Below are 12210 nucleotides of genomic sequence, written 5' to 3' on the forward strand. Positions count from 1 at the left end.
TAGAGCCTCATTCTCCTTCAGTTTTCTGTAACGCAACGCAAAATATGTTTTTCACTTTGCGATAGTCGGCATAGGAATTACAGCTATCTGTAAAGTATTTGCATTGCGTTGCGCTTTACATACTTTGGGAAAGACATGGAATGCAGCCTCATAAACTGGTACTATTGTTTTTTTTTTTTTTTTTTTTTTTTTTTTTTTTTTTACATTGGTTTCTGTTAGCCTTATGCTTTTCATTGTTGGCAACATTGCTTTTTCGACTTGAATAGAATCGTCTGCTAGAGAGGGCGTGTGCGTTTGTGTATAAACTTATAGTACTTCATTTGTATATTTGAAAGAAATAAAGCTAGTGGATAAGTGTAAATTATATATATATAATATTTACATGATATATACTGTACATATAACAACAGATTATTTTCCGACAAGTACAGATTCTGTTGCAACCATAATGGTAAGTTTAACTTATTTCATAATCAGTAATGACGTACGCACAAAACGTACGTAGCATTTGATTAGTAAATACTGCATACATGACATGCTGTTTAAAATGCAGGTAATAATCCACGGAGCAAGAAGAAACATTTATTTAGAACTTACATTTTGTCTAATATCTGAAATATCTAATACTGCTAAGAAGAAAAACCGTCATATAAATGATAGTTTTAGGCTTAAAATCAGTCAGTGCATATGAAGGAGGGTTGTGTGGAATATTAAATTGTACGGTCGAAGGAATTTTTTATAATGTAGGAAACCAGTATTTCATGTCCTCAGCTGTTAAAACCTATTACAAAGGGTATACTAGTGTCAGATGAACGATTGCACATCAAACATGCATGTGTAACATATTCATTTCCACTGCCAGAGTATTTCTACACGACTCTGGAAACCTGTATTTTGTGTTTAAAAGTATAGACTTACTAGTGGCAAAACATTACAAATGCTCCACCCTATGTGGTTTTATGCGGTACCAATTGCCTTTTTCACTATCGTCGCCTGCTTATACCCTTCGTTGTGCTCCTTCTTTGACTCGGTTAGATATTGTTGCTTTTAGCGATCACTTCGTACACAAGTTTGTGTGTTTGTACAGGTATTATTATGGGATACATCCTGATGCGTGTTATATTTGTAAGAGATAATCCTCATAAAGCGAATCTGTACGCATGAATGCAACTTGTACCCTAAGAAGTAATTTCTAAGCCGCTATGAGTGAATTTCGTGTAAGGTAATTGGAAGGATGTCGTAATCATTTCCAGAGTAAATAAATCTGCACGCATATATCAACCTGTAGACGATAATTTGAGCATGCACTAGGGCAATAACAGTCCAAAACGTGTTTGCGATTCACTTAAAGCAAGAAAAGTTAAAGAAAAACGCTTTTATTAATTTGACGGATTGTTCTTAATGTGCACTAAATATCTTACTCGTTATCGGGAAGGTTCTAGATTACTGGTCCCCCATGTAGGTTAGTAGCTGGGTTGGTTTCTTTCTGTACTTAAGTTTATACATATAATTTACACAATATTGCCGAGCGAGCGTTAGCGAGTGAGGGCGGGTTAGAGCCCCGCAAGGCACGTTGTTTTCTGTCTTTATTACTGCTCAATGGGAAGGGGGACCAGTAATCTAGAACCTTGCCCTCGTTATCTTCCTGAGCTCCCTCGTGGCTAAGCGGTTAGCGTACACGCCTTTGGCGTGGGAGACCCGGGTTCGATTCCCGGCGGGAGCTCATGTGGTTCGGATTCCACGTTAATCAGTAGGTCCACGTCTCATATAGCCTCGCTGCTGAACGGGACGCTAAACTAAAATCAACTCAACTCAACTCGTTATCTTCCTTGGGTATAAGTTAACTATGGGTCGCCACCTCAAATTCTTGCTCCCCAGACAAATTTAAGAGATTAAAACAAAGAGAGGTTCATTTATGTAATTCAAAACCGAGAATTTTTTAGAAAGAGAAAGGCTTAAGAACTTACTTTTGCATGCAACATCTTTCTAACTAATAAATTATTGACAAGAAAAGAACAGCAAATAATGTAAATCGTATTATCATGTATTCTCCAGGAGTAATCAGCCCATACGTTGCACGCACTACACTTCATATAAAATTCTCTTAGATATTTTATATGACAATGTTAATAAATAATCTCGCCGATATGGCTTCGGCGCTCTAACAATTTAAAACACTAGCCTGCTTTCTCTTACTCCAGCTTCTGCACATGCCGGGGGATCTTGAAGAAGCAACTCATCTTGTGCAAGCATAGTTAGTGAAAATATTCAAGCACAGAAGCTAGACTATGCATGAATTCAAGATATTTTTGCTTCTTTCAAATGTACTTTCCGTTTCTTAGTACCTTTAAACATTTTTCTTATGGGAGGAGGTGGAGATTCAGTCAAGAGGGCTTAACCGTTGAATGTATGAATGCAGTGTGCGGAAATGTGCGATAAAAACGACAGTACGAAAACACTAGCCGGTATGTAGTAGGTTGCCACGAAAAGCAAGAAGTATATTTAACTCGAATAAGGGCAGGGTGAAGCTCGTTGATCCGGTGGGGAGCTCTCATGGTGATAAATTTTCGTTATCTGGCGAGACAAAATTATTTTATGTTTTTGAAAGTGTTCATATCAATTTCGTAGGTGAAAGAAATATACAGTATATGTTACACATAAATAAGTATTTTTACGTATGATCCTGACTTTTTTTTCTCTCTCCTTACTGAGTTTAAAGTATCATACAGATTGATTTGAATAATACACAAATAATAATGTACCAGAAGTAAATAATTTAAATTCACTAGTTTCAAAATTGTACGTCCAAAGAAATAAATCACTCGTCAGGGTTACTATTTACAAGGAAACTCAAATTTATAAAACAAGAAGACTAATTTAACTCATTAAGCACTGCTGTATTTATAAAACAATCATCGAAAGTTTTATGTTCTTTATTGTGTGTCAGAACAACTGTCTAAAAATATAACACTTTTTAGGAAATACAGGATATAAGTTACTAGAGATATTATGTTACCATAGTGAAAAAACAAGCTCTAGAAACCAAGATGTAAATTTCACATTTGGTTATCACATTATTTTAGTTCACATACAGAGAAATAATATCAATACAGTGTTTGCTTTTTTTTTAACCTCAGGTTATATAGGTACCCACTACATCTATTTTAAGTGGCTTGTTTTATCACTGTTGCTATTATAATCATTGTTTGACTCGCGAAGTTTTTCTCCGTTTAGTTTTTTTTTCTTTCAAATTAGTGATGTAGGCATTTGAGGAGCATATGCATTACGTCCTCCATGGTTTGTTGCCGGCTGAAGATACGAGTGATATTTCCGGAAGTGTTTAGAGTCCTTGTTGCGTACTTCTTTGACCTTTTCGAACATTTGTCCCGTTTGTGACATAGCACTGTTTACCAATATTTCTCTTTAACAGAGTATTTTATGTAAGCTCTGAGCCATGTGGCAGGAATATAGTGACACATCCAGTTCAGCAGTATCCAAGCAGAACGTTTGGAATGTTTCGATATTGATCTCATGCCTGCTTGCTATGGTAGTGAATCTGAGTACTACATATAACCGATTTAATACCGTCTTGTTTCTACCCTAATTGTAAATGTCAGAACGTTTTGAAGCGTAGTAATTATATATCGTCGACAAGTGAATGAAACGTGTGATTTATTTTTGTGTATGTATGCAAGAGGCGAAAACCTGTGTTGTAAATCATGTATGTAATCTATCCAACCTTACCCCACCCTAACCGAACCTAGCTTGTATGAGATGATTCAAGTGTGTGTCCGATTAACTCTTCAACAGGTCACAAGTGAAAGTTTGGTATAAGTGCTTCTTGACCCTAATGCGGAATAAAGCTTCATAAAGTTATTAATTGCAGGTTATTGGAGATTGAATTCAGCACAACTGAAACACCGGTATATACCTGGAATAATGAGGTCTTTATGATAATCAATACGCACCAGGAACAGCACTTCCTGTCTATCAATAAGACAAGCACTATTATAATCTCATTGTCATTAGAATGTATTCGAAATGCGTCGTTTTAATACAGTAATCAAATTATAAGTTACATAACATTTTCAAACAAAATATAAAGCGTACCTTCGTATGTTATGATTTGTGAAAGGAAACTACAGTACGTTCAACCAACTTACTTAGCAGGCAGTAGAACAGATGGCCGATTCACGTGACACAAAGGTGAACATCGGTTTGATTGAACTTGTTTTAATCTGTTTAGAAGGACTATCGGTTTGCGTAGCAGACAGCTTCTTCCCTGCACAATGCTAGGGAGCTTATAAGATCACTTTCCTCCTATTTACAGTTTGTTTAGTATGAAATAATTTTTGGAGTTTTTTGCAACGCCAGATCGTAGAAACTGACCATTGTGCGTCTGTAGGACGCAAGCACATAAACGAATATAGTGAAATAATAATACACCTAGTAATATCATCAGATACTTCTGTACATTTTAAAAATGTATGGTCGCATATAACAAAAAAATGTTACGCATTAAGACACACCCTTAGCACACCGCCTTCACATTTCACTACAGTTCACCATAGCTTCCTTATGCAAAATTGCGTAGTTAGAGGCATACGCTTACATTACGTCTTTCTACCATATTGCGCATAGTAACAAATCTATGGTTCCAACTTTTGTACGTGCACTGGTGAAAATTGGAGGTCGCTAATGAAACAAGTTTTCAAGGCTTTAGAAGATTATTTGTGTTGAAGAAAAATTACATGATGCCACCCGCATTGTTTGCCTATTCTAATATGACGGGAGTATAAATAAGTTTCTGCGGTTAGAATAATCCATTTTTAATGCAGTAAGAGATCATTTCTGTAGAGTAATAATATATTTGCCCTAATTATATGTCGGGTCTCAAATTATTCAACTGGATGCCAACTTGTACGAGCTAAATACAATATATAGTGACCACATTATTATATTAAATACTATCCTACGTAAAGTGCTTGTGCGCTTCCCATGGTCTAGTGGATAACGTGCGCGGCTTTGATGCATGGGGACCTAGGTTCGATTTCCGGTAAGAAAGCTTTGAAAATTTTGAACGCATTATAGTGTCTCGTAGGTCCACGTCTCATTTAGCCTCCGCGCTGAAAAGGGACGCTAAACTTTACTGAACAACAGACGATAAGACAGATTCTCATTGTCTTAACCTAATGTCTGGATGCGAGCACTTCAAGGAGCATTTCAGTGTTTCGTGAGTTCGAGCTAGTTTTCATCTATTCTAATTCCGAGCAGGTCTACCAGTGAGAGGCGTTGTGCTCGCAGGAGCGAGCACTTTAACAATGAAGTGTGCGTATAATCAAGGTTAAGCTAGTTAGCTCGAACCACGCACTAGGTAAGATTGGTCTACGTTATTTGAACCATGCGCTTTTCTAGTAGTCAGCGGCTCCTATACACTCTCAAATTATGAATTTGTTTTATTTATACAGTGCAGTGTATCTTGACGGTAGACGTCATTTCTCATTATGACTTTTAGCTTTTTTTTTTATTGCTATAATGAGGCATGTTTCATTTACTATTTTCTACACAACACATAATGAAAAATTAGATCGCCCATATAAAATCCTTCCGATTAGGTATCCTATTGTAAGTAACATGTTCTCGTGTCAAATTTGCAAAATCTTGCTTAGTTGATCGTAAGTAATCGGAAGAATTGACATTTGCTTCACATTACAGTGAAGCTTGTTGGCTAGGCAATTTCCAGTTAGGAAGCTCTCCATTATTGTACGAAATTAGAACATTTGAAAAAACTGTTGAATTACTTAATGACGTGATAGAATGCGTGTCTGTTAATCAGAAAGAGCAAAAGACATGCCAAAATTCCCACATAACAATTAGACGCATACGTTTCAACGATCAATTGTAGCTATCCTCATTGCATTTATATATATATATATTATTATTATTAGGAAATCACGTTGCTTGTAAAACTACATATTATGATTAGGTTCATCCATTTAAAAATGGTGTTAACGGATCTTGAGCTACTGCTTTCTTGTCTGGCAAAAAATGCTTGCTAATTATATATATATATATATATATATATATATATAATCTGATTAGTTTTCCTCCACACTATTTCTACAATGGAGGAAAACTAATCAGAATATGTAGTTCTACAAGGAACGTGTTTTGTTAAGGAATGTGCATTGAGAATGACAATAAGTGATTGTTGAAATGTATGTGTTAAATTGTGGTATGAGTGTCGTTATTTAAAAAAAAAAAAAAAAAAAAAAAAAAAAAAAAAAAAAAAAAAACCTTCTGTAGACAGGAATCGAACTCATGTTACAATGAACATTAGTATGAAAACCTATTACGTTATCCACTAAACTAGTGATGGGCAAACTATGGCCTGCGGGTCAGATGCGGCCTTCTGGAAGGTTCTATCCGGCTCGTGACTGATTCCTAATTGCGAATGAAAAGAAGAATATGATTGCCTAGAAAGATTTGTACTAGAGACTGGCTGACGGATGAGTAGTTAACTTTACTTCTGAAAATCATTGCACCCTCGCTCAAACCAGATTATGAGAAACTTCAGTCATCAATAGGGCTTACTATTACAAACATTTTATAAAATATACCATCATTGTTTCATAAATTATATTGGTCCGCCTAGAGTTTTTTCTTAGTCTTCTCCTAAAAAAAAAAAAAAAAAAAAAAGTTTGCTCATCACTGCACTAGACTAAGACCACATAACTGTTTCACCTTGTCCGTGTGTTTCTGTTATACTATTGTGTTTCTACAGGCTTGAACCTAGTATCGTGTTGTATGCTAGGTTTTAACTTTTATTTTCTTTTCTGTCATATTTTATGGTTGTTTTCTACATATTCACTCGGAGGCAATGTTCAAATGGTGTATTTTTATTAGAGAATAAGCAGACTACTCTAAAAGAGAATGGAGGAGGAAATAGATTTTCCTCGTAAGGAGGTCCGAGGGACGTAATAATCTAGGTTCAATTTTTTGTTTGAACTTCGGCTTTGAAAGACAATTTCAGTTTTTGTGACCTGAAGTGTACAATTATTATAGTAAAATGTTCATATCTTGAGAGTCCTTAGAAACGTGAAATTTGGCGTATAGATTTTCATTGAAATTAAAACACATGTTTGAGCGTTTTTTTTTTTGTTTTTTTTTTGACACTTTCCTTAGAAGGGAAATAAGAAATGGGAAGAGAAAGAGTTGGGGGTTACAATTAAATGGGTTAGAGATGAAGGTTTCATTTTTTGAAATGATGATGTTATGCGTTTCCTTGCTAAACAACACCTCAACTAAGTGATTCATCGTCTGGATGAAGAAATTTTGAAACGATGAAGGGGTATCAACACAGGAAAAATGTTGATCTCAATTTTCTTAAACTGTGCAATTTGTTACATACCACCTTCATTCTATGATCCTCTCCTCTGCAGTGAAGGTATCCTTTTACTATTAGAAGGTTGTATCCTATATCCATTTAGCACATTTACTGCGCTTGACATCTGACAGATTGCTGTACGCAGTGTAAACAAAATGAAGTGAAAAGTTGTTTGTCAATCTCTATAGTATACTTACACGGTTTTTCAACCAAGGTCACTAGCCTTGCTTTCGCCGGTAATTGAATGTTAAATTTTCTGCCAAATATTCCAAGTATTTTTATGTTTGTCATTTGGAAATCATACGTTACAATTATCCTGTCATATTGTAGAATTTGAAACACTCTAAGTCTGTCGTATCGGCTTGTGTCTTACTTGCAAAGCCTTTGGCGGCAGCACCTCCAACGCATACGCGTTCTGTCCAAGTGTCAGACGCCAACGTTCTTTAACTGAATAGTATTTTAGGTTAATTTTAGCAAGAAACACTTTGTAAATTGTCCAGCAACCGAAGAAAAAGAGAAATGAATATATATAAAATTATCTGATATTATCGATTTTTCAGCTCACTGAGGCTGAGATTATCCATAGTGCTTATGTTATCAGAAGAAATTAAATGAGATTAGTGAAATGACAGTTTGTGTACGTGAATATCTTCTTTCACAAAGTAATTATACCATGTAGAAATATTTAATAAAGCAATTAAATATATCAGAATTGGATTGCAAACAGAAATGTTTCGACTTTGCTACTTGCATTAAATGAAGCAAGTAGGAAAAATTACAAAGGGAAATTGTACTTTCTGCGGAGTTATATCCCTGACCTAAAAGCGCTTAAAACGATTATAGCATTGACAAAGGCAGCTTATGAGGGAAGTCACACTGATAAAAATTAAGGTTTTATTGCGTGAAACTTAATGGATACAGGTTTGCTACTGTATTATTAATACATCAATACATTAAAAAGAGTTTCTTTTTTCTTTCTTTTTAGTTTCGAGCAAAAAAAAAAAAAAAAAAAACTTTGTTACTTCCCTCACAAGTCGCCTCTGAACATTGATTTGATCTCTGTTGAAATTCTAGTTCGCAAATGTGTGTATGTTATACATAAATTCCTAAGTTGTGTATATTTTTAGGTAAGTATTCCCACATAACTTTCCGAGGCATTAAAATCAGCCATTTGGAGTAACCTGATTTTACGAAATTTTCAGGCCAAGACATCACTGAGCAACAAACATAATAATTCTTTCTTATGTATGTTGACTTTGGAGGCACACTTGAGGCAGAAATCACGCTAACGTGCACGAACTTGAAATTTAGATTGTTCAAGTCAGAGACGGGGCGAAACGTAGAATGGATGGGTTAAGCATATAACGTACTTCCGGCTTCATTTGTTTCCATCTGGTTTCAAACAAAAATGCTGCATTTGTTTGCAAGAATTTATTTCCAAACATTGTAATGAAGGAGAGAATTGTAATTTTTGTCTATACTTTGGAAACATTTGGTAAAAGCATGAAAAGGCAATGGAATATGTCACATGAAACATCATCCTATGCTTTCTTTACCTACTGCTTAGGATGAAAAATTGAACTTTTGGAACCTTGTGCTGTTGTTTTCATCGAATGTGACGAAATTATTTGACTTATCTATTAGACAATGAGGTACGACAGTAGGATAATGTTCTCGCTCGTGGTTTTAATTACTATATTTTTAACTAAGATACATCTTATGTGCTTTTGTTTGAAGTAGGTGGTATTCTTAAACAATCTTTTGTGCATAGATAGGTAAATTCAATTTTTTCATGTACATCTGGCTTTATAATCTGCTTTATTAATATAATTGTTTCCAAGTTCAGTTTAAAATGTAAATATTATTGTTTAGCCAGTTTAAAATGTAAATTTTATTGTTTAGTTTATTGTGACAAATTTTTGTGTTGCGAGACTGGCAATAAATAATAGCAATTGTTCAATAGACAGTTTTCGTCCATATGATGTACATTATCTTCTTAGTTAATTTTGACTAAAAGTATATATATTATATTTGTTTTGTATCCATCAAATGTTCCATAATGTATGTATCGTAAATAGAAAAACGTTATAATTATAGTCAGGTACATTTTCTTTAATGTTCTTATCATTTAAAACTGCCATTCATGTCATGGTGAATAGTAATGAAGTACAATTCTTCTTTTTTCTTTTTTAATTAACTAATAACATTTTTCTTTGTGTTACAGTATAAGGAATTTTTTTTTAGTTATTTCGAAATGTAGAAATTGTACTCATCTCTAGTGATGAAGGGTAACAATTAGAACAAGTAGAAGCTGTCAGGAGTATAAGAGAACTATTTAGATTTCTTCCAGCAGAATAGGCAGGTGTACATGATATTAGTGTAACTGATCAAAAAATTAGCAGGTTATTTTAATTAACCGAATGTAAATAACAATACAACGTCTGTAAATGATCAACATGAAGACCAACACAATTGTTACTGAAAACGGGTCGAATATTGAGTACCAAGTGTCCAAATTATGAGACTTAGAATAGGAAAATCCAAAATTCATTGTGCAATTATAACAAATTCAATTGTTGAAGGATTTTTTCTTTTTTTTTTTTCTTTTAAAGGAGAAAAGAATCCAGAGTTGTTCACATCAGTTTATGTTATTTTTATCGTCAAGAGTGATAATTTTTATTTATTTTTTATTTTTTGTAATTGTAAAGTTTTGTCCCATATAGGTATAGGTAGAGCGTTAATAAAAAGAGTGTCCGGAATCGATCTCCCACTACCAATTTTATTATAAAATTTCTCTATAAAAGTATTTTCACAAAATATTGTACAAATTAATCTCTCTAATATCAAAGGTTAGTTATAGGTGGTCTTTGACCGTATGGTCGCAGACAGGATCTCTGCACAGCCCCGAAGCAGGCTAGGCAAAGTGGTATTAGGGGCCCAAAGCTCCGAGCAAGCAGTGGGTTGGTTAGTTGGCCAACAGAGCCCCGAAGCAGGCTAAGCGGCTGAGGTTGGGATTCCCAGTCAGAGTCCCGAGCAGGCTAAGCCAGGAGAAAGGATAGGCGTAATCCCGAAGCAGACTAGAGGAGGGTCACCAGAAAATTGGTACTGAATTGCCTTTGTCCATCCAATTTAGAGGGTCCTTTGGGTGGCGCTGCTGCTCCGATGCCGTCTTCTGCTCCGTGGGAGCGGCCAGAAGCCGTCGTCTGCATGTGACTGTAGATTCATCTGGTGGGAGATCCTCTTGCCGAACCACGTGGTAGTGTTTGTAAACACTGACATGTGGAACTGTTTGTTTACAACATCACATGGGATATTACAATATTAACTTTTATACTGTTTATATTCTTTTTTTTTTTTCTGTTGAACATGTAACCAAAACGATTCGTGCGAGTAAAAAAAATATTCAGAAATTCTGATACTTGCATTGCCATAACCACAGCTACAGCTTTCAGTATTCAATAGTTAATGAACTTGATTGCAAAAGACCTAGTCTATCACTAGAGACAATTCATAATACGTTACCACACACAGGGGGGGGGGGGATTTTCTTTTATCAATTGTAGAGCAGCGAATGAGTCATGGTGCCACCACTTTAAACTAAGTTCCATAGCCGCCAGTATGCAGTGGAAGCACTAGTCGTCACTACGCCTCAAGAAGTTCGAGTCCCAGGTGTCAGCTGACAAAGTCATGGTGTCTGTGTTTTGTAATTGCAGAAGACCATTGCTGCTCGATTTTAATCCACCAGAAGAGTTCATCAATTCCACACGCTACTGTACTACGTTGACACGTCTTCAGGAGGCCATCAAACGCAAACGACCTAGAATGCTAACGTCATGTGTTATCGTGTTACATAATAACCCCCATCCTCATGTTGGCACACAGATGCAGGACTTGTTCCGACGGTTCAAATAGATGTTGCATTATCCATCGTACAGCCCGAACCTACCACCGTATGATTTTCACATGTTGAGTCTACTGAACACGGCAATAAAGAATCATCAGTTCAACAGTGGTGTTTCTGTTCAGTGTTCGGTCACTGAGTGGTTCGCCTGACAACCGACTGATTTCTACCTCGACGAAATTCGTCAGCTAGTGATACAGTATGATAAGTGCATGAACGCCTACGGTTATTTACATTCGGTTAATTAAAATAACCTGCTAATTTTTTGATCAGTTACACTAATATCATGTACACCTGCCTATTCTGCTGGAAGAAATCTAAATAGTTCTCTTATACTACAAATACCTTGATACAGACGCCATATGCATGTTCCTTCTGTACACAACAATGCACAATGCACCTACTGATAGTGCATGTATAGGGTCTGAACTGATTTCGTGTGATTGCTCTTCATATACGTATATACTTTTCTCCCATAAGGGATACTGCCTATGATGTATCCTGCCAAGTATATATTTCTAGTGCCTGCTCATAACATACAGAAAATTCACAGTTAAAGTCCTCATTAGTTAAGTTTTATTATTATTTTATTTATTTATTTATTGTCTTAAATGTTTATCCAACAGGGTTTGCAAGTTCGAGAAGTCTTTTCACCGATATGAAAACCATATTAACCCTTAGATTCATGGTATGAATATTATACACAAATGCATATGCAGGGCCTCCGAGGCCCTGTAGATTTTTCAATGGAGAAAAAATACGCTTTTAAATTATTTCACCTAAATAACATGCTATGGCGCTTGTAATAATGTATTTTATCAGATCTATAGTCTATAATATATATATATATATATATATATATATATATATATATATATATATATATATATATATATAAAGCTTTTGAACTCTAACTATGCAG

At 35.3% G+C, this 12210-nt stretch overlaps 1 protein-coding gene across 3 annotated transcripts in view; it reads left to right on the forward strand.

Annotated features, from left to right (window-relative positions):
* Nucleotides 1-263: 263 nt before the first annotated feature.
* LOC145668234 (WD repeat, SAM and U-box domain-containing protein 1-like) overlaps nucleotides 264-12210 on the forward strand; it is a 110501-nt gene continuing 98554 nt past the window's right edge. For 2 of the 3 annotated variants that reach the window (XM_081735900.1, XM_081735902.1), the window contains exon 1: nucleotides 264-451. The gene's annotated coding sequence lies outside the window, so the exon portion shown is untranslated. Of the gene's footprint in view, nucleotides 452-480; nucleotides 554-12210 lie in introns of those variants that run through there. The other variant, XM_081735901.1, reaches the window with a different exon arrangement.

This window comes from Thermobia domestica, chromosome 13, assembly GCF_964235325.1.
Source record: "Thermobia domestica chromosome 13, izTheDome1.hap1.1, whole genome shotgun sequence".
Taxonomy (NCBI): domain Eukaryota; kingdom Metazoa; phylum Arthropoda; class Insecta; order Zygentoma; family Lepismatidae; genus Thermobia; species Thermobia domestica.